Source organism: Hemiscyllium ocellatum, unplaced genomic scaffold (genome assembly GCF_020745735.1).
Source record: "Hemiscyllium ocellatum isolate sHemOce1 unplaced genomic scaffold, sHemOce1.pat.X.cur. scaffold_480_pat_ctg1, whole genome shotgun sequence".
Lineage (NCBI taxonomy): Eukaryota > Metazoa > Chordata > Chondrichthyes > Orectolobiformes > Hemiscylliidae > Hemiscyllium > Hemiscyllium ocellatum.
The window spans coordinates 376429-389708 of NW_026869078.1; the positions used below are offsets into that span (position 1 = coordinate 376429).

The following is a 13280-nucleotide window of genomic DNA, read 5'->3' on the forward strand; positions in this document are numbered from 1 at the left end:
AAAATCCTCAACTGAGGATCTGGGAAAGTTTCACGAAGCATGGTCAGTCGGAGCAAAAGTAAGGAAGTCGTTCGTTTCTGCAGTGTTTCACAATACTACCTTTCCCGTGAGCAGTCGAACAGACTAAATGATTGTGCTACAGACTGCGACGGCAAGCTCCGCTGAAAAGTAATCCTTCAAAACCGGTGTAAGCAACGCAAGGTTATTGGGGTACACCGCGTGGAAACAGAGACTTCGGTGTATCTCATCCATGCTCACCACATCACCAAAATTAAACAAGTCCCGTTCCACAGCATTTCTCCTCAATCCCTCTAAACCCATCCTATCCAGAAACTCATCCGATTACCATTGCAATTTTCTGAGTGCAATAGCCTCCTCCACTCCCTCTGGTAGCTCATTCCATACACCCACAACCTTGTGAGTGGAAAATGTGCGTCGGGGTCCTTTGTCAATTTCAGAGCACTCACCTTAAACCTATGCTCTCGAGTTTCCAACTCACCCTAGCTTGTGTAAAACACGTAAATACTCAGTTTACAACCCTTCCATAAAACCATGTCGCAGCCGTTATGCTGCCGGGAAAGTTGTCCCAGCTTATTCCACTTCACACTCCAGTCCAAACATTGACGACATCCTTGTCTATATTTTGTCACTAATTTCAGTCTATATTTTTTGACTTTTTCAAGATGTCAATTTCCCTGGATAACAACGAGCTATTAGAAAAAGAAAGGTGAAACGTAGAATGGCTTCAACTTTCAGTGCTGGATGCCACAGAGCCGCAACGCGCTCGGCTGAAGCTCGTTTCTGTAGTGTAGTGGTCATCACGTTCGCCTCACACGCGAAAGGTCCCCAGTTCGAAGCTGGGCAGAAACTGCTTTGTTCTTCAATTGCAGCCTTTTACACGGACAAGAACGGAGCTTTCTTGCTTGCTCTCCCATCTGCAAATCTGCCTTCGAAAATGCTCGAACAAATCTGCTCTCTTTGTGAAATGTGATGCACTTCCATTTAATTAGTGAGCAAAGCATTGTAAAGGCTTGTTCTGATCAGAACCATTGTAAAACCTGGTTCTGATCATAAGTCATTCTGTTTGAGAGTGTAGTTACCGCGTTCTGATCCCTTCCACGAAAAACTGTCCCGCATTTGCATTCCTTGCGCAGGCGGACCGGTTCAAAGACAGGGAAGAAGCTGATGCGCTGGTGCTACTGATCAGCGCACCACTGATTCCTGAACTAGTCTGTCTGTCAAATGTAAACCAAAGTCGTCTCTGCAAGGCCTCATTTGGAAACTCTCTGTCGTTATTCAACGTGCGAGAATTGGCAGCAGAGGTGCTGAATCATGGTTTGGATCAGTTCGCACGTTAGTGACTCATTCAATCAGCAACAGCAATGAACGAAATTGCACTCCCAGAGGAACCTCTGGACTTGTGGTTTCATAGCGTCGCTAGTATTAAGGTGAGCCCCGAGATCTAAGCCATGTTGGAACTGAAACGGAGGAATTGACAGAGAGGCTGCAGAATAACATCGCAACCTTTTGGTTTTCTTTAAATCACTGACGAGCAGGAAACTGTAAACGGGCAGGGCGAGTGGGAAAGTGAGGCAGTTGCAGCTCTGGTGAAACTCCTTCTTTGTAAGTCACTCAGCACCAAGAGACGTGAAGGTGACTCATGCCTGAGAACTCTTCACATCGAGAACAAAAAGCAATCAAGTGCAGTTAGCACCTCTCCCGGAATTGGGGTGGGGTGAGATAATTACCTTTTGACTTCAGTTACTATGTTCAGAAACTGCCTTTTAAATTGAGGTGAACAGAAACTGCATTTCTAATGAGCAGCATGGAATTTAGCAAGATTTATTGAGTCGCTTCTCGTCGCTTCCCACACAGGTTTCCAAGTCAGTCGGTATCGATGTGGCTCATGTCCAGGTGTGAATATCCCTGCAGCCAATTGCACGGTTAAGGTAAAAGGCAAGGAAAGTGGCATCTCGAACCAGCCCCGAGGTCATATCATCCTCACAAGGTGATCTGTCGTTCTCGGATTGTAATGCTACCTCCGGTTTTAGGGTGGAGAACATTCTTTGCCAAACAGACACAGTGACTGAAAATATAGTGCACGGTATGATGTGGAACACGGCCTGCTCAGCTTTGTGCATTTTCCCTGTAGTCCGGTGTGTTTCGTGTTCCGTGTAAACGTGAACGTTGTCCTGTTTCGAGCAATCGGTGAAATCATTCAGCAAAGCAAGCATCGAAATTGAAGTAATGTCAAGCAGCTCATGGTGATTTGACCAAATCATTACCGAACATATATTCTCACGCAGTCAAAGATACATTTCTGGCTGAAAAGAGTCTGAGAAGATAGACACAGCTTACCATTGATTTTTGTCTGGATTGATGGGCTTTCATTATCTGCTGCGAAATAGACATTGTAGCCGGGCACATACCAGCTGCTGTGCGAGTCGGACAGGGACCATGGAACCCTTTTCATGTGACTTTGCATGTGTGGTTATGCAGGAGCACAATTCGAAATGCAAGAAAATGGACGCTCAGGCTGTCTGGTAGTGTGGCCGAGCGGTCTAAGGCGCTGGATCCAGGTTCCAGTCCTGAAAGGGGCGTGGGTTCGAATCCCACCACTGCCATTTCAGCTGATCCACTCCACTGTTTGAATGCTGCTTCGATCCCCGCTGCATTGATGTTCTCGGAGAATTAACTGTGGACAGGTGCCGAGTATTGTCAGGTCTCTCAGCTGCCATGATGTTATTCGCCTCCCCTGCAGAAAATCGCAAGCAGCTCAGCGGTTGGTTTATGTTCCAGGCAAGTTGAGGTTTTACTGGAACCGAATGGAGACTGTTATTTCATCGCTGTTGTGAAACAAAGTCCGGCGGTGAGTCGATTCATCGTTATTTGGCTTTCTGGCGAATGGGAAAATCTTTCCAATGCATATGTTATTGAATTTCTCCCATTTCCTGCATTTCCGTCCTGGAGACACCGGAAGGGAAAGGTAATCTAATCGAGACTGTGATTGGTGAAATTCACTTTTTTATGGCCCATACTTATTATATTCTTTCTTTCTCTCTTTTCAGCATTGTCTGGGAAGTGGTGGTGCACTAAGGCTGCAGTATGTTTGAAAGAGTAGTTTGGAATTGCCCTGTCGTTAGTTGTGAGATTACTTTATGCCTCATGCCCTCGGACTGTCTCACATTTAGCATTCATGCTTCGCTGTGTCTGAACATGCATTAGGTATGCCAGTTTTGTTTGTGTTCCGTGTTAAATGCTTTCTGTTTGCGATTCGGTCAATACATTACGAGTTAACAGGGGTTCTGAGGTAACTTGCAGCAGCAAAAATCCTCAACTGAGGATCTGGGAAAGTTTCACGAAGCATGGTCAGTCGGAGCAAAAGTAAGGAAGTCGTTCGTTTCTGCAGTGTTTCACAATACTACCTTTCCCGTGAGCAGTCGAACAGACTAAATGATTGTGCTACAGACTGCGACGGCAAGCTCCGCTGAAAAGTAATCCTTCAAAACCGGTGTAAGCAACGCAAGGTTATTGGGGTACACCGCGTGGAAACAGAGACTTCGGTGTATCTCATCCATGCTCACCACATCACCAAAATTAAACAAGTCCCGTTCCACAGCATTTCTCCTCAATCCCTCTAAACCCATCCTATCCAGAAACTCATCCGATTACCATTGCAATTTTCTGAGTGCAATAGCCTCCTCCACTCCCTCTGGTAGCTCATTCCATACACCCACAACCTTGTGAGTGGAAAATGTGCGTCGGGGTCCTTTGTCAATTTCAGACCACTCACCTTAAACCTATGCTCTCGAGTTTCCAACTCACCCTAGCTTGTGTAAAACACGTAAATACTCAGTTTACAACCCTTCCATAAAACCATGTCGCAGCCGTTATGCTGCCGGGAAAGTTGTCCCAGCTTATTCCACTTCACACTCCAGTCCAAACATTGACGACATCCTTGTCTATATTTTGTCACTAATTTCAGTCTATATTTTTTGACTTTTTCAAGATGTCAATTTCCCTGGATAACAACGAGCTATTAGAAAAAGAAAGGTGAAACGTAGAATGGCTTCAACTTTCAGTGCTGGATGCCACAGAGCCGCAACGCGCTCGGCTGAAGCTCGTTTCTGTAGTGTAGTGGTCATCACGTTCGCCTCACACGCGAAAGGTCCCCAGTTCGAAGCTGGGCAGAAACTGCTTTGTTCTTCAATTGCAGCCTTTTACACGGACAAGAACGGAGCTTTCTTGCTTGCTCTCCCATCTGCAAATCTGCCTTCGAAAATGCTCGAACAAATCTGCTCTCTTTGTGAAATGTGATGCACTTCCATTTAATTAGTGAGCAAAGCATTGTAAAGGCTTGTTCTGATCAGAACCATTGTAAAACCTGGTTCTGATCATAAGTCATTCTGTTTGAGAGTGTAGTTACCGCGTTCTGATCCCTTCCACGAAAAACTGTCCCGCATTTGCATTCCTTGCGCAGGCGGACCGGTTCAAAGACAGGGAAGAAGCTGATGCGCTGGTGCTACTGATCAGCGCACCACTGATTCCTGAACTAGTCTGTCTGTCAAATGTAAACCAAAGTCGTCTCTGCAAGGCCTCATTTGGAAACTCTCTGTCGTTATTCAACGTGCGAGAATTGGCAGCAGAGGTGCTGAATCATGGTTTGGATCAGTTCGCACGTTAGTGACTCATTCAATCAGCAACAGCAATGAACGAAATTGCACTCCCAGAGGAACCTCTGGACTTGTGGTTTCATAGCGTCGCTAGTATTAAGGTGAGCCCCGAGATCTAAGCCATGTTGGAACTGAAACGGAGGAATTGACAGAGAGGCTGCAGAATAACATCGCAACCTTTTGGTTTTCTTTAAATCACTGACGAGCAGGAAACTGTAAACGGGCAGGGCGAGTGGGAAAGTGAGGCAGTTGCAGCTCTGGTGAAACTCCTTCTTTGTAAGTCACTCAGCACCAAGAGACGTGAAGGTGACTCATGCCTGAGAACTCTTCACATCGAGAACAAAAAGCAATCAAGTGCAGTTAGCACCTCTCCCGGAATTGGGGTGGGGTGAGATAATTACCTTTTGACTTCAGTTACTATGTTCAGAAACTGCCTTTTAAATTGAGGTGAACAGAAACTGCATTTCTAATGAGCAGCATGGAATTTAGCAAGATTTATTGAGTCGCTTCTCGTCGCTTCCCACACAGGTTTCCAAGTCAGTCGGTATCGATGTGGCTCATGTCCAGGTGTGAATATCCCTGCAGCCAATTGCACGGTTAAGGTAAAAGGCAAGGAAAGTGGCATCTCGAACCAGCCCCGAGGTCATATCATCCTCACAAGGTGATCTGTCGTTCTCGGATTGTAATGCTACCTCCGGTTTTAGGGTGGAGAACATTCTTTGCCAAACAGACACAGTGACTGAAAATATAGTGCACGGTATGATGTGGAACACGGCCTGCTCAGCTTTGTGCATTTTCCCTGTAGTCCGGTGTGTTTCGTGTTCCGTGTAAACGTGAACGTTGTCCTGTTTCGAGCAATCGGTGAAATCATTCAGCAAAGCAAGCATCGAAATTGAAGTAATGTCAAGCAGCTCATGGTGATTTGACCAAATCATTACCGAACATATATTCTCACGCAGTCAAAGATACATTTCTGGCTGAAAAGAGTCTGAGAAGATAGACACAGCTTACCATTGATTTTTGTCTGGATTGATGGGCTTTCATTATCTGCTGCGAAATAGACATTGTAGCCGGGCACATACCAGCTGCTGTGCGAGTCGGACAGGGACCATGGAACCCTTTTCATGTGACTTTGCATGTGTGGTTATGCAGGAGCACAATTCGAAATGCAAGAAAATGGACGCTCAGGCTGTCTGGTAGTGTGGCCGAGCGGTCTAAGGCGCTGGATCCAGGTTCCAGTCCTGAAAGGGGCGTGGGTTCGAATCCCACCACTGCCATTTCAGCTGATCCACTCCACTGTTTGAATGCTGCTTCGATCCCCGCTGCATTGATGTTCTCGGAGAATTAACTGTGGACAGGTGCCGAGTATTGTCAGGTCTCTCAGCTGCCATGATGTTATTCGCCTCCCCTGCAGAAAATCGCAAGCAGCTCAGCGGTTGGTTTATGTTCCAGGCAAGTTGAGGTTTTACTGGAACCGAATGGAGACTGTTATTTCATCGCTGTTGTGAAACAAAGTCCGGCGGTGAGTCGATTCATCGTTATTTGGCTTTCTGGCGAATGGGAAAATCTTTCCAATGCATATGTTATTGAATTTCTCCCATTTCCTGCATTTCCGTCCTGGAGACACCGGAAGGGAAAGGTAATCTAATCGAGACTGTGATTGGTGAAATTCACTTTTTTATGGCCCATACTTATTATATTCTTTCTTTCTCTCTTTTCAGCATTGTCTGGGAAGTGGTGGTGCACTAAGGCTGCAGTATGTTTGAAAGAGTAGTTTGGAATTGCCCTGTTGTTAGTTGTGAGATTACTTTATGCCTCATGCCCTCGGACTGTCTCACATTTAGCATTCATGCTTCGCTGTGTCTGAACATGCATTAGGTATGCCAGTTTTGTTTGTGTTCCGTGTTAAATGCTTTCTGTTTGCGATTCGGTCAATACATTACGAGTTAACAGGGGTTCTGAGGTAACTTGCAGCAGCAAAAATCCTCAACTGAGGATCTGGGAAAGTTTCACGAAGCATGGTCAGTCGGAGCAAAAGTAAGGAAGTCGTTCGTTTCTGCAGTGTTTCACAATACTACCTTTCCCGTGAGCAGTCGAACAGACTAAATGATTGTGCTACAGACTGCGACGGCAAGCTCCGCTGAAAAGTAATCCTTTAAAACCGGTGTAAGCAACGCAAGGTTATTGGGGTACACCGCGTGGAAACAGAGACTTCGGTGTATCTCATCCATGCTCACCACATCACCAAAATTAAACAAGTCCCGTTCCACAGCATTTCTCCTCAATCCCTCTAAACCCATCCTATCCAGAAACTCATCCGATTACCATTGCAATTTTCTGAGTGCAATAGCCTCCTCCACTCCCTCTGGTAGCTCATTCCATACACCCACAACCTTGTGAGTGGAAAATGTGCGTCGGGGTCCTTTGTCAATTTCAGAGCACTCACCTTAAACCTATGCTCTCGAGTTTCCAACTCACCCTAGCTTGTGTAAAACACGTAAATACTCAGTTTACAACCCTTCCATAAAACCATGTCGCAGCCGTTATGCTGCCGGGAAAGTTGTCCCAGCTTATTCCACTTCACACTCCAGTCCAAACATTGACGACATCCTTGTCTATATTTTGTCACTAATTTCAGTCTATATTTTTTGACTTTTTCAAGATGTCAATTTCCCTGGATAACAACGAGCTATTAGAAAAAGAAAGGTGAAACGTAGAATGGCTTCAACTTTCAGTGCTGGATGCCACAGAGCCGCAACGCGCTCGGCTGAAGCTCGTTTCTGTAGTGTAGTGGTCATCACGTTCGCCTCACACGCGAAAGGTCCCCAGTTCGAAGCTGGGCAGAAACTGCTTTGTTCTTCAATTGCAGCCTTTTACACGGACAAGAACGGAGCTTTCTTGCTTGCTCTCCCATCTGCAAATCTGCCTTCGAAAATGCTCGAACAAATCTGCTCTCTTTGTGAAATGTGATGCACTTCCATTTAATTAGTGAGCAAAGCATTGTAAAGGCTTGTTCTGATCAGAACCATTGTAAAACCTGGTTCTGATCATAAGTCATTCTGTTTGAGAGTGTAGTTACCGCGTTCTGATCCCTTCCACGAAAAACTGTCCCGCATTTGCATTCCTTGCGCAGGCGGACCGGTTCAAAGACAGGGAAGAAGCTGATGCGCTGGTGCTACTGATCAGCGCACCACTGATTCCTGAACTAGTCTGTCTGTCAAATGTAAACCAAAGTCGTCTCTGCAAGGCCTCATTTGGAAACTCTCTGTCGTTATTCAACGTGCGAGAATTGGCAGCAGAGGTGCTGAATCATGGTTTGGATCAGTTCGCACGTTAGTGACTCATTCAATCAGCAACAGCAATGAACGAAATTGCACTCCCAGAGGAACCTCTGGACTTGTGGTTTCATAGCGTCGCTAGTATTAAGGTGAGCCCCGAGATCTAAGCCATGTTGGAACTGAAACGGAGGAATTGACAGAGAGGCTGCAGAATAACATCGCAACCTTTTGGTTTTCTTTAAATCACTGACGAGCAGGAAACTGTAAACGGGCAGGGCGAGTGGGAAAGTGAGGCAGTTGCAGCTCTGGTGAAACTCCTTCTTTGTAAGTCACTCAGCACCAAGAGACGTGAAGGTGACTCATGCCTGAGAACTCTTCACATCGAGAACAAAAAGCAATCAAGTGCAGTTAGCACCTCTCCCGGAATTGGGGTGGGGTGAGATAATTACCTTTTGACTTCAGTTACTATGTTCAGAAACTGCCTTTTAAATTGAGGTGAACAGAAACTGCATTTCTAATGAGCAGCATGGAATTTAGCAAGATTTATTGAGTCGCTTCTCGTCGCTTCCCACACAGGTTTCCAAGTCAGTCGGTATCGATGTGGCTCATGTCCAGGTGTGAATATCCCTGCAGCCAATTGCACGGTTAAGGTAAAAGGCAAGGAAAGTGGCATCTCGAACCAGCCCCGAGGTCATATCATCCTCACAAGGTGATCTGTCGTTCTCGGATTGTAATGCTACCTCCGGTTTTAGGGTGGAGAACATTCTTTGCCAAACAGACACAGTGACTGAAAATATAGTGCACGGTATGATGTGGAACACGGCCTGCTCAGCTTTGTGCATTTTCCCTGTAGTCCGGTGTGTTTCGTGTTCCGTGTAAACGTGAACGTTGTCCTGTTTCGAGCAATCGGTGAAATCATTCAGCAAAGCAAGCATCGAAATTGAAGTAATGTCAAGCAGCTCATGGTGATTTGACCAAATCATTACCGAACATATATTCTCACGCAGTCAAAGATACATTTCTGGCTGAAAAGAGTCTGAGAAGATAGACACAGCTTACCATTGATTTTTGTCTGGATTGATGGGCTTTCATTATCTGCTGCGAAATAGACATTGTAGCCGGGCACATACCAGCTGCTGTGCGAGTCGGACAGGGACCATGGAACCCTTTTCATGTGACTTTGCATGTGTGGTTATGCAGGAGCACAATTCGAAATGCAAGAAAATGGACGCTCAGGCTGTCTGGTAGTGTGGCCGAGCGGTCTAAGGCGCTGGATCCAGGTTCCAGTCCTGAAAGGGGCGTGGGTTCGAATCCCACCACTGCCATTTCAGCTGATCCACTCCACTGTTTGAATGCTGCTTCGATCCCCGCTGCATTGATGTTCTCGGAGAATTAACTGTGGACAGGTGCCGAGTATTGTCAGGTCTCTCAGCTGCCATGATGTTATTCGCCTCCCCTGCAGAAAATCGCAAGCAGCTCAGCGGTTGGTTTATGTTCCAGGCAAGTTGAGGTTTTACTGGAACCGAATGGAGACTGTTATTTCATCGCTGTTGTGAAACAAAGTCCGGCGGTGAGTCGATTCATCGTTATTTGGCTTTCTGGCGAATGGGAAAATCTTTCCAATGCATATGTTATTGAATTTCTCCCATTTCCTGCATTTCCGTCCTGGAGACACCGGAAGGGAAAGGTAATCTAATCGAGACTGTGATTGGTGAAATTCACTTTTTTATGGCCCATACTTATTATATTCTTTCTTTCTCTCTTTTCAGCATTGTCTGGGAAGTGGTGGTGCACTAAGGCTGCAGTATGTTTGAAAGAGTAGTTTGGAATTGCCCTGTTGTTAGTTGTGAGATTACTTTATGCCTCATGCCCTCGGACTGTCTCACATTTAGCATTCATGCTTCGCTGTGTCTGAACATGCATTAGGTATGCCAGTTTTGTTTGTGTTCCGTGTTAAATGCTTTCTGTTTGCGATTCGGTCAATACATTACGAGTTAACAGGGGTTCTGAGGTAACTTGCAGCAGCAAAAATCCTCAACTGAGGATCTGGGAAAGTTTCACGAAGCATGGTCAGTCGGAGCAAAAGTAAGGAAGTCGTTCGTTTCTGCAGTGTTTCACAATACTACCTTTCCCGTGAGCAGTCGAACAGACTAAATGATTGTGCTACAGACTGCGACGGCAAGCTCCGCTGAAAAGTAATCCTTTAAAACCGGTGTAAGCAACGCAAGGTTATTGGGGTACACCGCGTGGAAACAGAGACTTCGGTGTATCTCATCCATGCTCACCACATCACCAAAATTAAACAAGTCCCGTTCCACAGCATTTCTCCTCAATCCCTCTAAACCCATCCTATCCAGAAACTCATCCGATTACCATTGCAATTTTCTGAGTGCAATAGCCTCCTCCACTCCCTCTGGTAGCTCATTCCATACACCCACAACCTTGTGAGTGGAAAATGTGCGTCGGGGTCCTTTGTCAATTTCAGAGCACTCACCTTAAACCTATGCTCTCGAGTTTCCAACTCACCCTAGCTTGTGTAAAACACGTAAATACTCAGTTTACAACCCTTCCATAAAACCATGTCGCAGCCGTTATGCTGCCGGGAAAGTTGTCCCAGCTTATTCCACTTCACACTCCAGTCCAAACATTGACGACATCCTTGTCTATATTTTGTCACTAATTTCAGTCTATATTTTTTGACTTTTTCAAGATGTCAATTTCCCTGGATAACAACGAGCTATTAGAAAAAGAAAGGTGAAACGTAGAATGGCTTCAACTTTCAGTGCTGGATGCCACAGAGCCGCAACGCGCTCGGCTGAAGCTCGTTTCTGTAGTGTAGTGGTCATCACGTTCGCCTCACACGCGAAAGGTCCCCAGTTCGAAGCTGGGCAGAAACTGCTTTGTTCTTCAATTGCAGCCTTTTACACGGACAAGAACGGAGCTTTCTTGCTTGCTCTCCCATCTGCAAATCTGCCTTCGAAAATGCTCGAACAAATCTGCTCTCTTTGTGAAATGTGATGCACTTCCATTTAATTAGTGAGCAAAGCATTGTAAAGGCTTGTTCTGATCAGAACCATTGTAAAACCTGGTTCTGATCATAAGTCATTCTGTTTGAGAGTGTAGTTACCGCGTTCTGATCCCTTCCACGAAAAACTGTCCCGCATTTGCATTCCTTGCGCAGGCGGACCGGTTCAAAGACAGGGAAGAAGCTGATGCGCTGGTGCTACTGATCAGCGCACCACTGATTCCTGAACTAGTCTGTCTGTCAAATGTAAACCAAAGTCGTCTCTGCAAGGCCTCATTTGGAAACTCTCTGTCGTTATTCAACGTGCGAGAATTGGCAGCAGAGGTGCTGAATCATGGTTTGGATCAGTTCGCACGTTAGTGACTCATTCAATCAGCAACAGCAATGAACGAAATTGCACTCCCAGAGGAACCTCTGGACTTGTGGTTTCATAGCGTCGCTAGTATTAAGGTGAGCCCCGAGATCTAAGCCATGTTGGAACTGAAACGGAGGAATTGACAGAGAGGCTGCAGAATAACATCGCAACCTTTTGGTTTTCTTTAAATCACTGACGAGCAGGAAACTGTAAACGGGCAGGGCGAGTGGGAAAGTGAGGCAGTTGCAGCTCTGGTGAAACTCCTTCTTTGTAAGTCACTCAGCACCAAGAGACGTGAAGGTGACTCATGCCTGAGAACTCTTCACATCGAGAACAAAAAGCAATCAAGTGCAGTTAGCACCTCTCCCGGAATTGGGGTGGGGTGAGATAATTACCTTTTGACTTCAGTTACTATGTTCAGAAACTGCCTTTTAAATTGAGGTGAACAGAAACTGCATTTCTAATGAGCAGCATGGAATTTAGCAAGATTTATTGAGTCGCTTCTCGTCGCTTCCCACACAGGTTTCCAAGTCAGTCGGTATCGATGTGGCTCATGTCCAGGTGTGAATATCCCTGCAGCCAATTGCACGGTTAAGGTAAAAGGCAAGGAAAGTGGCATCTCGAACTGGCCCCGAGGTCATATCATCCTCACAAGGTGATCTGTCGTTCTCGGATTGTAATGCTACCTCCGGTTTTAGGGTGGAGAACATTCTTTGGGACCCTTATGCTGCAAAACAGACACAGTGACTGAAACTATGCTGCACGGTATAATGTGGAACACGGCCTGCTCAGCTTTGTGCATTTTCCCTGTTGTCCGGTGTGTTTCATGTTCCATGTAAACGTGAAAGTTGTCCTGTTTCGAGCAATCATTGAGCAAAGCAAGAATCGAAATTGAAGTAATGTCAAAAGCTCATGGTGATTTGACCAAATCGTAACCGAACATATACTCTCACGCACTCACAGAAACATTTGTAGCTGAAAAGAGTCTGAGTAGGTAGACTCAGCTTACCATTGATTTTTGTCTGGATTGAGGGGCTCCTTCTTTGTGTTTCACACAGCAACCAGAGACATGAAGGTGACTCTGGCAGAGAGCTCTTCACATCGAGAACAAAGAGCACTCAAGGGCAGTTAGCACCTCTTTGACATCTTCTGGGGTGGGGTGGGGCAATCACCTTTTGACTTCTGTTAAGATCCTCAAAAACTGAAAGTTGTCCTGTTTCGTGCAGAGGACGAAATCATTTACCAAAGCAACAATCCAAATACCAGCAATATCATGCAGCTCATGGTTACTTTGCCCAATCATATCCGAATATACAGTCTCTCATACAGACATTACATTTGTGGCTTTAGCAAATCTCAGAAGCTTGATTCCAGCTATCAAATGATTTTTGGCTGGATTGAATGTTTGTTGCGAGATTGATATTGTAGTTGGGCATATCCCTGCAGCTGTGCCAGCAGGAGAGGGATCACAGAACTGTTTCCCTGTGACTTTGCTTCTAATGTTTCACAGGAGCACCATGGAAGGTGTAAGACAATACACTGCAGCTGTGGCTGGTTTCGTTGCCAAGTGACCGAAGGAACTGCTTTCTCACTACAAACTCTCAGGTGACTCGAGTTCAGATCCAACCGCTGCCCTTTGTGGGTGTGCTGTTTGTTTTACTGCAGCCTGTTAAATGCTGCTGTGTTTAAATTCCAACACAACCATGTGGTTTTGCTTTTGGAAATGTACCTCTGATTTGGGAGAGTGCACACTCTCTATCCTGTCAGTGTTTATGCTGTTATGATCACGTTTGCGTCCCACATGAAATGTCCCCGTTCTCAAGCGGTTCTACTGCTGCATCATGTTCCGGCCAAGTTGTGTTATTCACTGTTTTCACTGAAACAGAACGGAGATTGGTATTGCATCGCTGTTGTGAAACAAAATCCTGCAGTGACTTTACTTCTCATTA

The 13280-nt window shown here is 45.7% G+C and overlaps 7 non-coding genes across 7 annotated transcripts; all 7 read left to right on the forward strand.

Moving 5' to 3' along the window:
- The first annotated feature begins 797 nt into the window (after nt 1-797).
- Nucleotides 798-870, forward strand: trnav-cac (transfer RNA valine (anticodon CAC)). Its single transcript has one exon. It is a non-coding gene; the product is annotated as a tRNA-Val (tRNA).
- A 1672-nt stretch (nt 871-2542) lies between these two features.
- Nucleotides 2543-2624, forward strand: trnal-cag (transfer RNA leucine (anticodon CAG)). The gene has a single exon. It is a non-coding gene; the product is annotated as a tRNA-Leu (tRNA).
- A 1499-nt stretch (nt 2625-4123) lies between these two features.
- Nucleotides 4124-4196, forward strand: trnav-cac (transfer RNA valine (anticodon CAC)). Its single transcript has one exon. It is a non-coding gene; the product is annotated as a tRNA-Val (tRNA).
- A 1672-nt stretch (nt 4197-5868) lies between these two features.
- On the forward strand, nt 5869-5950 carry trnal-cag (transfer RNA leucine (anticodon CAG)). Its single transcript has one exon. It is a non-coding gene; the product is annotated as a tRNA-Leu (tRNA).
- Nucleotides 5951-7449: 1499 nt separating this feature from the next.
- Nucleotides 7450-7522, forward strand: trnav-cac (transfer RNA valine (anticodon CAC)). The gene has a single exon. It is a non-coding gene; the product is annotated as a tRNA-Val (tRNA).
- Nucleotides 7523-9194: 1672 nt separating this feature from the next.
- On the forward strand, nt 9195-9276 carry trnal-cag (transfer RNA leucine (anticodon CAG)). Its single transcript has one exon. It is a non-coding gene; the product is annotated as a tRNA-Leu (tRNA).
- A 1499-nt stretch (nt 9277-10775) lies between these two features.
- trnav-cac (transfer RNA valine (anticodon CAC)) lies at nt 10776-10848 on the forward strand. Its single transcript has one exon. It is a non-coding gene; the product is annotated as a tRNA-Val (tRNA).
- The last annotated feature ends 2432 nt before the right edge of the window (nt 10849-13280 follow it).